The sequence below is a fragment of the Parasteatoda tepidariorum genome, chromosome 8, assembly GCF_982258835.1.
Source record: "Parasteatoda tepidariorum strain Cologne lab strain chromosome 8, Ptep-v5.0, whole genome shotgun sequence".
NCBI lineage: Eukaryota > Metazoa > Arthropoda > Arachnida > Araneae > Theridiidae > Parasteatoda > Parasteatoda tepidariorum.
This window is the reverse complement of record NC_141762.1, coordinates 38,225,470-38,241,509: the sequence shown is the minus strand read 5'-3', so window position 1 is coordinate 38,241,509 and position 16,040 is coordinate 38,225,470. Positions and strand designations below refer to the sequence as shown.

At 27.7% G+C, this 16,040-nt stretch overlaps 1 protein-coding gene across 2 annotated transcripts in view; it reads right to left on the bottom strand.

Moving 5' to 3' along the window:
- Positions 1–16,040, bottom strand: part of LOC110282076 (junctional adhesion molecule 2A) — a 97,452-nt gene that overhangs the window by 51,653 nt on the left and 29,759 nt on the right. Inside the window, exon 2 of one of the 2 annotated variants that reach the window (XM_071181502.2) lies at positions 7,056–7,126. The exons of the other annotated variant lie outside the window; for it this stretch is intronic. The gene's annotated coding sequence lies outside the window, so the exon portion shown is untranslated. The remainder of the gene's footprint in view (positions 1–7,055; positions 7,127–16,040) is intronic. 2 annotated transcript variants of the gene reach the window in all.

The window sequence follows — 16,040 nt, the reverse complement described above, 5'->3', positions numbered from 1 at the left end:
TAACCTTACTCTTGATTAAACTGACTGAAAATTGAACTTTAGTCCTTTGATTTTTTTTTCATTTTGCTTTCGTTCGTTGCATTTTAAAACTAATTACGCAAATTTAAAACTTTTTCTTTTCAATATATATATTTTTTTAATAAAATAATCCTAAAAAAATTTTAACAAGGAATTTTGCTTTTCAAATCTGTGGTTAGCTTCACAATTTCAAATTTCAGATGCGTTTATAATGGCTTGGGTTCTTCTTTCAAACAAAATAAATTAAAATACTTTCCTTCTTTGTTTTGAGTGTTTTTTTATGTCTTAAATTGTTGGCATATTTACCTAGATTTTCAAAAATTTCTGAAAAAGGAATTAATATACATAATGCATTGTTACTTATTACATCAAATATTACAGAAAATATAGAATTTACTTAAAAATTCTTTTGATTCATTTTCTTAAAATTAAAATAGCAACTAAAATGAAAAAGGTTTGCGTTTTAAATCATAAATTTTTCGTATATTTTTTCAAGAAACTTACACTTTCATACAAATTGCGTAACATTGAAGCATAATAACAGTACCTAGAACTGATACTTATATTGTAAATTAATGCAAGCTGAATAAGCTTCTAAACAAAGTATCCTTATATTTACATAGTATTATCGAATAGCCAAAATGAAGAAGTTTTAAATTGCACAATAATATAGTCAACTTGAAACTATATGATGGTTTCAGCAAATTTGTTTGATATTAAAGTTCATTAAACTTAAAAAGTTGTAAAATTTCTTCACGGAGAAAATAAGTTCGGGTGAAATTACCATAATGTAATGACATCTCAGGTTATATAATCTAAATTATACGATGTTTAAACCAGTCATTTAGTAATTTTTCCATCAATATGGTAACTGCTTATCGGAAATTCTGGTTTTTAAAATCAGTTTTAACATTATTTTTTTTCTCGGTATAATAATAAACAAAGTCTGTGTATGATATTTAATATGCGGTAATACAGGTAATTTTTTGAAAAAAACTGAAATTTCATGCATTTTGCAAAACCTACGATTCTTAACCTTGATATTAATTCCATTTTTTTTAAATAATGGAATTTTATTTGTTATATTTGTTTCGAAATAAATTATTTACTGAGGTTCAATTAAATCGGTAGTCTTATCATTCAAATTGATTCATTTATGCCACTGACTCTTAAACTTTGAAGAAGCCCGACTTTCATTGATATAATAACATTTTTTGAATAAGAAAATTTAATGTAAAAAAAAATTGCGCAGCTGATTCAGTTATTGGTTTCACATTTCGCCCGAAGAAAAATTTAAAGCCCAAAATTTTACATATTTTAAAAATAAAAAATTTAAAAAAATATAAAAATGTAAGGGAAGACTGCAATCATCAGCTCATTTAGTTTTGACTTCAAAATCGTCAAGTTTATAGCTTTGCATTTGCTAAATTTGTAATTGCTTTTACTACTACGCATATCTTTACTGAGTATTATAAGTGCCAATTAAACACTTTAAAAAAATTATGCTCAAATTTCAGAAAATTTTCTTTGTTTTCGGCGAAACCGTTTTCTGGTACAGGTAAAAATTGGTTTTTGCATGCCTGAATCATGCAAAATAAAGCTTAAATTACTTCAAAGTGACGAAAGTACTATAATCATCATTGAACACCCGACCCAATACGCAATGGCAGAATGTATAATATTGTATAAATGTATAATAATGCATGTATAAGAATAAATGTATAATAATAACGTTATAGTGCATTGCGAAAAAGAGTATGGTCAAAACTATCAAAATATGGTAAAATTTACCGTGTAACTGAATCTAGGGGAGCACACAAAAACTTAGTAGTTTTCACTAAGGCGTTTTGGTGAGGATTTAGGTAAAATTGATAGTAAAATACATAATTTTTACAAATAGTGTGGTGATAAGAACATTAATTTTGAAAACGAGAATTTCCGGTAAACCGTTATCATATGAATGGAATATTATCGAATGAATATTTAAAATGCTGTATTTTTTGGTTTCTAGTAACATAATGTTTTTTTAGTATAAATGTCGCTACAATACAATACGCAAATTTTACCAGAATTTTTTTCTCCTTGTGAGAAATTAGCTATTTCGTTTTAAAGTGTAGCAGTTTGCACCTTAACAATTTATGTAAAGCGTTTTCTGACAAAGTTCAAATGATGAACGGTTTCCGAAAAATTACACTTTGAAACACATACTTTTAATAAACATACAAATAAGTTAAAACTGATATTTATATTTCACAAACTTTAATATTAAAGATTGTATGGTAAGCATTGTCATTTGACATGAACAATTGAATGTCTGCTGTGTTTTGTTCAATTTATTACCATTTTTGCCAAAGTGCGTTTATGGAATTACGGGGAAAATATTTATTTTTTTCCTTTGCGTGATAATAGTTCACTTGGGATATGAATACGGAGAAACGAGACAAAATACGTGTAATAAAATATTATCGATAATTTAGACTTCCATGAAACCTTTATTGCATATTAAAGAGTTTGTGAAACGCAATGATTTTGAATTGAGATTTATCTAAACATAAATACATCATTTATTTGCATTTTTCTTTATTCGGCTATTTCATGAATGATTTATTTCGTGAAAACATACTAAAATACTAAAAGCGGCTTGAATTTATAAATTTCATTCTATATATCAATAATACTACTCCTTTTCCAGAATAATTTCTGGAGAATAAATTTAGTATTTAGTTTAGATCATGATATTCTATTAGTGATTGATGAAGAAACAGGTTCTATTCATATTTTAGATTGATATTTGAAACTTGTTTGTTCAAAGAAATGTACAATAAAACAGAAATTTTCAAATAAAAAATGTAAAAAATAATAAATGTTTCATAAATAAATACGAATAAAATAGAAAATTAAGTTTAAAAAAAAATTATATATATATATATATATATATATATATATATATATATATATATATAAATAGAATAAAACAAAGAAAAATTATAGACATATGAAAAAAAGGGGGTGGGAAATAATAAGTAAAAAAAACAACAAACATTTTATTTAAAAAAAAAAAAAAAAAAAAAAAAAATTGAAATGTTAATTAAAAAACCGGAAAAAAAAAGATATAATCTTTTCTTCAGCCCTCACGATTATATCCGCAAAACAGAGTGCTTTCTGATATTGTATCAATAAAGCCAAAGCAAAATATATTAATACAATAGTGTGAGGAGCACTCAAAAAATTTTTTTATAAAATAACTACATAAAAATAGATCATAAAAAGTAAAAATAACATGTAAAAACAGATAATAAAATAAAATAAAAAGAAAAAATAAAATAAAAAGAAAAAATAAAATAAAAAGAAAAAATAAAATAAAAAGAAAAAATAAAATAAAAAGAAAAAACATTAAAAAGGGGGGACTATAAAGCGAGTAGCAAAATCATAACAACTTACATGGACAGTTATTTTTCAAGAATGATTTAAAAATGTTTTCGCAGAAAGATTGCCAGATTACAAAATATGAAAACAAAAGATGAAAACAAAAGCGCAAATTGAGTGTAACAAAAGGGTTCTAAAGTGTCGTTCTTACTGCACTGTTTTTCTTAACTTTCTTAGTGTTTTCTTGTATTTATTTATTTATTATATATATATATATATATATATATATATATATATATATATATATATATATATATATATATATATATATATATATATATATATATATATATATATATATATATATATATATATATATATATATATATATATCGCTTGGTAGGGAAAATCTTGCAAATAATCCGAAAATGTCTCTATTTAGAGAATAAAGGGAAATCTTAGAAATTACTATTGGTTAATGAGCTTGCTCGAGTGATTCTCACGGCTTAAAAGGGAAAAAAGATCTTTATTTAAGTTTATACATAGTTGGGCCAAAAATAGATTTAGAAACAGGATGTAGCTTTTAAAAGTATGAGAAAGTATTTCGATTTGAATAATTAATTAGGAATAAAGTAGGAGTTGTTTTATAGCAAAGAAACTAACATAAAAAGATTAATATAAGCTTTTCATGTTACATATATATATATATATATATATATATATATATATATATATATATATATATATATATATATATATATATATATATATATATATATATATATATATATATATATATATATATATATATATATATATATATATATATATATATATATATATATATATATATATATATATATATATATATATATATATATATATATATATATATATATATATATATATATATACATATATATATATATATATATATATGGCAATAATTTTGTGTCACAGCTTTGGAAATAATGTCCAAAGCCAAGTGTTTCGCAGCAGTATGTGAAGGCTATCCTTTCTTACTAAATTGATATATATTCAACTTAATAATTAAATATTTTATTTTTGATCAATTATACACTGAGGAAAAAGTATGGTCAAAACTATCCAAATATGGTAAATTTTTCCCCTTTTTCTGGATCTATTGAAATACCAAAAAATTCAGTAATTCTAACTGAAGCACTTTTGACTTTTAATAAAATTATCAGTATAATAGGTTTTAATTGCCATGCTGTTTGGTAGTTAATGCTGTAAAATTTGGTAATTTTTATTATAACTTAGGGCATGGCATAATAAAAATTTAATCGGTTAAATTTACTTTTCAGTTTTGTATTTTTACTAAATGTGTGATAATAAGATTTATAATTTTGAAAATGTCATTACAAGCACGATAATTTTAAACAGATATTTTTTTATTCATCCACAACTTGTTGAAGGTAACTTTTCATCATAATTCGATGCTGCTTTATTCTGCAACTTATTAACAACTTTTTTTATCATTTATATACAAAAAGTATCCTTTTCTATTAAAACGATAAGAGCCTAAAATTGTGCTGATTTTTTTGTGTTACATAATAGCCATCAATTATTAGTGAAATGACAATACTCTGAAATTTAATATTTTAACTATTTTCTCGTACCTCAAATCCTCAAAACAATAGGTCGGTTAACTCTAAATTTATTTGATGAGTGGTGCTACAGGCAGTATATTTATACACTGTTAGAAAGTTCCAGGAAAAAAGTTAAATAACAATTCATATTTATACAATTGTTATTCTAGCATGTTTAAACAAAACAGTCAGATAACCATAAATAAAATAGGATTCAAACTGTTAACTGTGAGAAAATTTGTTAAGTAACTTTCTTCATTTAATACCATTAAACAACTAGAATTTAGTCTCCCCAACTAGGCAATCCCAATGAAGCTATTTAGTTTTTTGCAATTGGATACATATCATAGCCAAGAGGGTTAATCTGCAAGTCTCATGACCGACAAAACAGGGGTTTGAGTCCCAGTGTTGGCACCACAATATTTCCTCTATTCCCTACTACACGTGAAGAGTTTCCAGTGTCCTGCACTCTCCAATGCCCCATTACCGGAAGAAAGGAATAGCAATTATATCAAGTTAATTTTTCTTACAGTTTTGAAACCATGCTAGTTGTAAATAGTTAAAAAAACATACAGTTTGTATTCATGTTTCTGTGACCATACTGGTTGTAAACGGTTTCATAACCGTAATAACAAAAAAATGTTTTTTTACCGTGATTTTTACGGTAAATCGTATGGACAGACTTTTGCCGGTTATTTTACCAAAATTTTATAATGAAAATTCTAAAACTGTACAATTCCTTATAACTTGACATAGTAATTCATATTTAATTTATAATAACTAGATACAATATTTAAATTTAATTACTCAGTATATTACCAGCCGTAATTCTATAGAAAATTCTCTAAGGTATAATTCAAAATACCAGTTAAATATTTATATTTTCATGGAAACTTTTGCATTTATTTACTATTTGTTGCCGGAAATATAGATTCAGGCTGTTGTCATAATATATTTTAATACATTATAGCTTTTCTCAAATTTGTATTAAACTAATAATTCAACATATTTCCTTTCATAGATTTATAAGCATATTTTAACTTTAAACTTACTGTTACTGTGCTTATACATTGAAAACTCCTTCCTGCCCTTTGGGTATTAAAGAAAAATAGTTCAGAAAATATACTTTCTACCTCATTTACTGTGATGTTTTTGGCTGAGTTTTTGATTCTTATTAAGTCCTAGAAACTTTCTTGTTGGAGAATTTGAGCATAACAAGTTATCTTAAAAGTTTACTTTGAATATAATCAAAGAATAAATTCTGAAAAGGAATCCTAAAAACGACTTGGTTTTGAGGTATCTTCCTTTAAGTGAAATTGTTATGAATAGGATTTTTGCTGAATCTTTATATAAAAATGAAATGAAAAAGTGCAAAAATAACCTAATTTGTAACTCTATTCGTGTTTTTCAGTTAGTGTTTCTTTTAAGGTGTTCTGTGGCTTTCATTATATAATTGCCTAGCATACACTTTTTTAAAGAAACTCTATTGTGCTTCGGTTTTTTTTTCAACATGAAATTAAATTTTTTATTACTAAAATTAATAATCATGAAAGCAATTTTCCCTCATTCAGAGATTTGCGAACTTTAAAAATTGGGAGTAAAGCTATTATTGATAAAAACTTGAAGCGTGAGAAGAAATATGTTTAAAACCAGGAGACGTTAAATTTATTATATGCTTATGGAAAGTATTTATTAAAAAAAAATCGGGAATTTATGTTGTTTCTGCTCTTTTCGGTATCCGTTATGCATATATCCAATGTGTATTATAAAATTCGTGACAAAAACAATCTAATGTTAGAATGATTTGTTTACATACAAGTAACAAAATAAAAATTTTATTTGCTACTTATAGTCAAATGGCCAGCTAAAGACCATGAGGTACATATCCTGCATTATAAGCTTTTTAAGTTTCACAGGCGTAGTAACACAACGATTCACTGCAAAAACATTCTTAATGATAAAGGTCATTTTTTTCTGAATTCTAATTCGGTAGCTTTGATTTTCTTGACTAGTATCAAGTATGAAAATTATACCTAAAAGAGTTGGAATATGTTGCCTTACCCACTTTACTCTCTTGATATCGCACCATCTGATTTCCATTTATTCCGATCATTACAATATTTTGTAAGTGGCTAAAAAGAAAAAAAAAATTGAAAGATGTCTAAAATGTCATCTTCATTAGATTTGTTATTTTTTCATTTTTCTTATTTTTTTCATCTGACATTATATAAGTGAGACTAATAAGCAGAAGGTTGTTGATAGCGAGTGCCATTACATTATTGGCTTAAAAACCAGCAAAAAGTTTATATTCTTGTATTTAATGTAAACATGCAAGGTTACTTCCCGATCAGTTTAATATATTTAGTATATTATAAGGTACCGGATGTGTGAGAAAAATATAACCTTTTCTGCAATCTCAGACTCATTTATACACTCAGGCATTATACGTTTCTTTTTAAACACTGCAACTGAATGTGGTTTTTCCATTAACTCTGTAAATTACTCTGTAAAGTTAGAAAATACTATATATATATATATATATATATATATATATATATATATATATATATATATATATATATATATATATATATATATATATATATATATATATATATATATATATATATATATATATATATATATATATATATATATATATATATATATATATATATATATATATACATATATATATATATATATATATATATATATATATATATATATATATATATATATATATATGCATAAACATACACGCATTTATATTCAATTTAATACATTATTATTATTTTTTTTTTGCAAAAGCAATCTCATTTTAATTAAACTTTTTCTCGAGCTTTTTTTAATTAAATATCACCGTTTAAGTAAATTCCTTACTAGAAATTTTTTTTTTGTTCAATACTTCCTGTGATAGTAAATTTAATTATACATTTTTACGGTTGCTTATTCAAAATTTTAAGAAAAGTGAATTAAAATGTTTGATATATTTCTTTCCATGCCGTAACTGCAATTTATCAATATTTTTTCAATCAACATTTTTTAAATCTATGCAACATTTTTGCAATCTAAAGTTAAAAGTATTATGAACTATAACCTATACTGTATTATATTTATAAAGATTTCAATATTCTTTTAAAATGCAATGCTATTCTATATACTGTACACTAACTAAATACTGTAAGTAAAATTTAATCAAAATACAATAGAATAAACCTAACTGTGCAAAACTATCAATGCATTTTGATGAATAAAAATTTATACTGCCAAAAAATTTAAGGTAAATTGGTTCAAAATAATATGCATATTATTACAGTATTTTACTTCTTAAGACATTTAAAAAATAATTTTTAAATATATTTTCTTAAATTAACGTAAGGTTTCGAATATTTTTCATCAGTTGCTCTAAGCCAGGGCTGTCCAACTGCAAAGTGTCCACGGGCCAAAATTCCAGTCACTGATCACCTGGCGGGCCGCAGTTTAAAAAAGTTGAACAATACTCTCTTACCTCTTATACAATAGCAATTAATAGTTGAATTATTAATTATAAAACAATGGAACAGAAGGATTATAAAACAATTTGCTTGCATTTTAATGGGAAAACTGAGGCCGATCAGCCTGAGTTGGCGAGCCGCACAATATGTGTTGGTGGGCCACATGCGATCCGCGGGCAGCCACTTGGACAGTCCTGCGCTAAGCAATAGCACGTAAATGTTCTCTCTCGTTGGTAAATACTCTTATATGGAAACAGCACCAATTATAGCATAATAGCAGCCTACCCTACTAGTAGATAATAATAATAAATGTATAATAATAAATATATAATAATGATTGTATAGTGATAAATATATAACAATAATTTTATAGTAATAAATATATAATAATAAATGTATAAATTTAACGTATAATATAATTGTATAATTATAAATATATAATAAAAATTGATGTATAATAATAAATGTATAATAAAAGATATAATGCATTGCGAAAAAGAGTATGTTCAAAACTATCAAAATTTACCGTGTAACTTGATCTAGGGGAGCACCCAAAAGCTTGATACTTTTTACTAAAACGTTTTTGTAATAAATTTGATAAAATTAACGATAAAATATGGTTTAATAATATGGGATAAGAGTTTGTAAGCGTTGTAAAATTCTCTAATTTTGTCATGATACCTTTGCGAAAGACATAAAAATCATTTATTAGGTTAAATTCACTTTTTAGTTTTGTATTTTTTACTAAATGTGTGGTGATAAGAACTTTAATTTTAAAAACCAAAATCCACAGTATACCGTTACTACAGGAATGGGAAAATTACCAAATAAATGATTAAATACTGTATATTTTAGTTTTTGCTACCAAAATTATGTTTTTTTTTTAAGCAGCAATGCCATTACGCTACATTACGCTAATTATTACCAGAATTTTTTTCTCTGCGTGAAAGATTAGTTACTGCGTTTGAAAGTGTAGCAATTTGTACCATAAAAATTTATGTATAGCGTTTTCTGACTAAGATTAAGGGCGAAAAAATACTGATGAACAGTTTCCAAAAAAATACACTTTGAAAATGAGTACCGTAAACCGGGGCGAGTCTACCCATTTTTTCAGTTTGTCAACTTTCAAGTGGTCAAACTTTTGTAAATATTAAAGAATAAAGGCTTTTAATAGGTGTTTCGGAATCGCTATTTATCCCTCTTTAAAGCAGTGAAATCGAGTTTAGAAAATATTAACAGTTACGCTGTTACTGTATATTTTTATAGAACTGCTGACAAATCTCTCGCATGGGGCGAGTCTACCCATTCTACTAAAATGAATGCTAACATTGTAAATAATCAAATTTTACTATTAAATTGTTATTTTAGTTACTAAATAGGATATTTATGAAGTAAAATTCATAACTTTATTATATATTCCATTTTTTTATTCATAAAATAACACAAATTGAGTATTTGATCGATTATCACATTTTGATCACAGTTTTGTTTTTATAATCATTAACATCATAAAATAACATTTTTTTCTGATTATTGTTGATAAAAATAAATTAAAATTAATATAATAATTAAAGATTATTAACAAAATCGAAATTCAAACATTGGGAATCATGAGAAATCCTTTTCCCATTCTTTTGGGAGGTAATAATAATTTATAAATAATAATTTATTTAACTTGCATTAAATAAAAAAAGTTAATTTTGTAATATAAAAATTGAAAAAATAGGTAAAATAAACATATTTTATATTTACATTTATATGTAACCTATAAATTTTCTTATTAATGATAAATTTATCAATGCAAAATTAAAATAATATACTCAAATTCATTTAAAATGACTTAATTTTAATATAAACAAAGCTCTAAATTATATTATTATGCTTTATTAAAACTAAATACGAATGGGTAGACTCGCCCCGCGAATTCAGGCTTTTTGTTTACAACAGCAAAACTTACATTCTTTTTTTTATTTTTTTTTATATAAAATTAATGTAATCTTAGTCTTAGATAAGTTTATCACTTAACCAAAGTGAAAATAGTAATAATAATAATATACTTACGGAGCACCAACTAAAAGTTTGCTGATTTTCAATACAAATCTCTCAAAAGACGTTTGAACAGGTCGGTTAAAAAGACAGCAAATAAATAAAAACGGATCAAACTACTACAGCCCCATCTTCCTTAGAGTCCTCCGTCGGTAAAAATTTTTTTACTTGCAATTTAAAATAGTGAAAATTAAATAAAACTAAAATGGGTAGACTCGCCCCTGGATGGGTAGACTCGCCCCGGTTTACGGTATTTTTAATAAACATACGAATAAGTTAAAATAGTTATTTACACACTTACTTTGTTATTTTACAAATTGTAATATAAAAACTGTATGGCAGACATTGTCATTTGACATGAAAAATTAAATGCCTTCTGCTGTGTTATGTTTAATTTTTTACCATTTCTTTCAAAGTGCATTTGTGGAAAATAGTTGTTTGTTTTCTATTGCATTGATAATAGTTCACTTTGCATGAGAATATGGACAAACGAATCAAAATACGTGTAATAAAATGTCATGGATAATTTTGGCTTCCATAAATCCTTCATTGCGTTCCATTATATTAAAGAAAGTGTGAAACATAATAATTTAGAATTAGAAATATCTAAACAAAAATATATCATTTACTTGCATTTTTATTTTTTAGGCTATTTCATAACTGATTTATTTCATGAAAACATACTAAAATTCTAAGAGGGCCTTAATTTATGAATTTGTTTCTATACATTAATAAGACTATATGTTTTCCAGAATACTTTCTAGAGAATAAGTTTGGTATTTAGTTTGAATCATAAAACTTGGACCATGCAGCAATCCAACACTCAACCATCACCGAACAGAAAACTTTCGCTTTTATTATAAGTGATTTCTAGTACTACATTGGAGGCCTGGTATGGATTCTGTAGATGATATTTTATATGGGGAGATCGAGTGATACTTTACGCATCCTGGAACATCTGAGAACTCGATTATTATGGGAGTGCAAAATTTAATATTGAGGGAGACATTATGTTGGATGTCAGCGTGAACCAGCAATCCATATTTTTGTATGAGTATAAACCTGTGCTCTTTGATTATTAGGTTCTTTTTTTTTCAGAAATTCAGTTGGTCCTGATTTTGTATTAGAAGACAACAGCACATCACCATAGACCTAATCATACCAAACATATTTTGTCACGTGAAGATGATCGCAGGGTGGATTTACCAGCCAGGTTACTAAACTTTAATTTTATAGGGCATGCTTGCAGCACCATCTCGACAGACAAGTTTCTGCTGTAAATACTCCTTCACGGTCAGTATATAAACTGCAAGAAGGTTTGCTGCATACTTGATCTTTACTTCATATTTCAGTATGGTTTAAATTTATTGTTAGCATAGGAATCAAAACCATTGCTGGATTACACTTAAAAGTAAATCATCATTACAAGTGCCAATTTTTGTAATGTTTCAACCACACTACATTGGAGGCCTGGTATGGATTCTGTAGTTGATATTTTATATGGGGAGATACCCTCCCTGATATATATATATATATATATATATATATATATATATATATATATATATATATATATATATATATATATATATATATATATATATATATATATACACTGGTTATCATAAATTAAGGAAAATTCACAAAAATCGCGATAACTCAAGAAATTACACATGGAATTTTATGAAACTTACCCACAATATACAACACATAGTAAGGTATTAAACAACATAAAAAGAAATTATCAGACATTAATAGTAGTATAGAAATTAGCACATGTATAAAATAAACAAATTGGAAGTATCGGTTTGCAATAGAAAAAGTACCTTTAATATGGAATATGATTGCCTCTAGAAGCAATACAGCACAAACAGCGATGTGTGATGCTTTCAATTATGCGGTCTATCAGTTCAATAGGAAGTGAGAGCCATTGCTCTTGTAAAGCAGTTGCAAGCGTGGCAAGGGTCTGAGGGGGCGGATTGGTGGCAGATACACGCCTCCCTAGAGCATCCCAAACGTGCTCGATAGGATTCAAGTCCGGGGATCGAGCTGGCCACTCCATGCGAGTAATTGTTTCCTGTTGAAGATAATCATCAACAATGCGAGCTCTGTGTAGTCTTGCATTATCGTCCTGTAACAGGAAGCAATCACCAATTGCCCCGGCATATGGGCGCACATAAGCATCAAGGATGTTGTCTCGATAAACCTGAGCATTCACGGTTCCCCTTGGAAAGACATGGAGGTATGTGCGCCCTCCTAAGGATATGCCTCCCCAAACACAGACACTGCCTCTTCCGTATGCATCTCTTTCACGGATGTTTGATGGATGATAACGGGTCCCAGGTTCTCTCCATATCAAATAACGTCTACTGTCACTTTCTAGACTAAACCTGGACTCATCCGTAAAGAGAACAGGCCTCCATTGATCTGACGTCCAGTGGACATGTTGTCGGGCCCACTGCAAACGGTCTCTCCTATGGCGTGATGTGAGCGGCACGCAAATGGCTGGTCGTCTCGCATACAGACCACCTTCGTGGAGCCTTCTGCGCACAGTTGACGTTGACACCAACCTTCCGGTGGCTGCAGCAAGAGAGGATCTAAGATGTGTCGGAGTAGCGGTTCTATTCCTGCGTGCACTTAATGTCAAATATCGGTCATCGGCACTGGTCGTAACAGTTGGCCGTCCTTGACTGAACCTCCTAGATGCCGAATCTGTGGTTTGAAATTGCCTCCAAAGTCTATGAACCACAGATGGACTCACATTTAGCCATCTGGCCACTTCTGATTGACTCTGCCCTGCCTCTAGTCTCCCGATGGCTCTCCATCGTAGTTCTTCAGGCAAATGATGCCTAGAGGTCATTATTACGAATTGGCTATCTCAGATTTTCAATGTCGCAATCACAGTAAAATTTGTGTGCTTTCTCTCAAACTTGGACTTTTATGCTCCAGGCAGATGACGTAAGCCGAGTGCAGCGCCACTAATTTGCATATTGCAATTTTACTCAGCTACTCTTAGTGGACAACATATGCAAATTTTGCACGGTTTGGCTTACCTTTTGAAAGAGTTATCGCTATTTTTGTGATTTTTCCTTAATTTATGATAACCAGTGTATATATATATATATATATATATATATATATATATATATATATATATATATATATATATATATATATATATATATATATATATATATATATATATATATATATATATATATATATATATATATATATATATATATATATATATGTATATTTATCTGAGAGCGTCACGATGGGCTACTTGATAAAGGTGTCACGAAACTGTTATTGGAGAGCCAACGGCAATTAGTTAGATCCTGGCAGCTGAAAAAACAACGATCGTGTGTCTGCAGTACGAGTATAACGTACGTTAAATTTTTCGTGGTTGAAATTTCTCCCGTTGTCTGTGTTGTGGAAGTATGGTGAAAGAGGTAGTATAGTTTATCTAAAGTAAGAACTCGTCTGGACCCGTGGCGGTGACTATGGTAACTAGGTATAACTATTTCAAGTTGGGGTGTGGGGTCATTGTTAAAGACAGGTCTTAGCTCGGATCTGTGAGACAAAAAGGTATCTTTTTTTTGTCGGTCTATTGTGTTAGCCCTAGAGTGAAGAGAAGCTACCCTCCCTGAAATGCGCTAGTCTTGTTTCCTTAGCAGCAGACGGCTTCAGACTTTCTGGTGGGAGGAGTTCTGACCGTAGACAAATTATAACTCATTCGTTGCTTCGCCAAATCGGGATCTATTCTTTCCATGCTCGAAAAAAGATTAAGCTCCCGGAAAACGGGTGTAGGTGCTTTTCCACGGTTGGGAGATGTTATGTGTGTTTTCTGTGCAAAGTGTTATTGAGTGTGCATTTTTTGTTGCAAATTATGTTTGAATTTAAAATTATGCAAATATTTATGTATTATTCAAAATAATCTGCCGAGTTTGCCGTTCCACAAAATTTCTTATTCATGCGCTTATTCATTTTCGAATAAGACAAAAAGAATAGGGTATATCTTAAACTTTTGAACGGCAGCGTAATATTTTCTGTTTAAGGTAGGAAATACTTTTTGTGTGGCAGTTTATTTCAAATGATTTCGAAATTTTGACTAAATGAAATTCACGCGAACAATCAGAATTAAATTTAACATAAATTAACTTACTTTAAACTATCAATGTATGTTCTACTTAAGACAACAAATGTCATACAATTTGAAATGTGCAATATTTATTTAATATGCGAACAACAGAAACTTCTTCACATTGGTTTGAAAACTTCTGCTTAATATTTCATTTTTATTTATTTAAGAAATAAAAATAAATCTCAAATCAAAATTCTTTTCTACTGTCCATAATCTATGTAGACTGAATTAATGAGAGTAAAAGCTCTTAATTTGCATCATTAGTTTGTCCTTTAATTAGCCAGTTTCCTACAAATTTAATCAATTATATCGATACAATTTGAATCCGAAGGTAAATAAATACTCATATCCAAGCATGAAAAAGTTATTTAAGTGAAAAAGAAATCTGTCGGAAAGGAAAAACAATTTAGTTGACTTCGTGAATAGTTAAGGAAACAAAAAGTTTACACGTTCTCAATTAATTTATCCAATTTCTTGGTTGAGCTTGATAAGATAAGAATTCTTAAAGTTTTTATATGTAAATGGTTAAGAGTAAGTAATGAATCTCAATAAATAATATACATTCTTGCTTTATCGGGTACATAATTCCAAGTTTGTCAAAAGCCGAAGTTGTAAAAAAAAGTCATAAAATATTTAAATTTATTGCTTATCTACACTTGAGTAATGAAATTTCTTTGTATCGAAGCAACATTTTGATGTCGGAAATAGATGAAAATCTTAAATTATTTGTTACGATGAGTTCTGAAAGTACAGATTATGAAAGCTTCAAATGCAAAATTCTTGAATAATTACATTAATGTTAATGTAAGATAACTAATATAATATTACACTAATGCTCTAATACTTATTATTATTTGCAAAAAAAAAAATAGTTTCGGATGTTTTTATATAATGAAGAAAATTGGATGCGTTGCTATCAAGTATCTGTTCCGTAAATTAATTCAGAGTGATAAGACACCCAAGTCTTATAGCTATATCATTAATATGCCATGCACAACGACGTGATTAGGCGCAGCCATGATTATAGTTGAAAGCATCCAATTATCAAAACTTTTGTGAATGTAATTTTAACATGTAAATCAGTTTATAATATTATTGCATTTCATTTGTTACAGCCTGTCTTCATTCAAATTACATTTGAATGCTACATTAGAACTTAGACCAATTTTAATTTAAAAAATCACTTTTTAAAATTGTTAAAAAAATCACTTGTTAGCCATACGATGTTGTCAGAAAACCGTATGTTTTCTTACAAAATTAATGACAAATTAAAAAAAAAATAAAGGAGAAATGAGATGTTATTTTCATGTCTTAAGGTAAATTGGGATGCAATATATAAGTAGATAGAAATAAAAA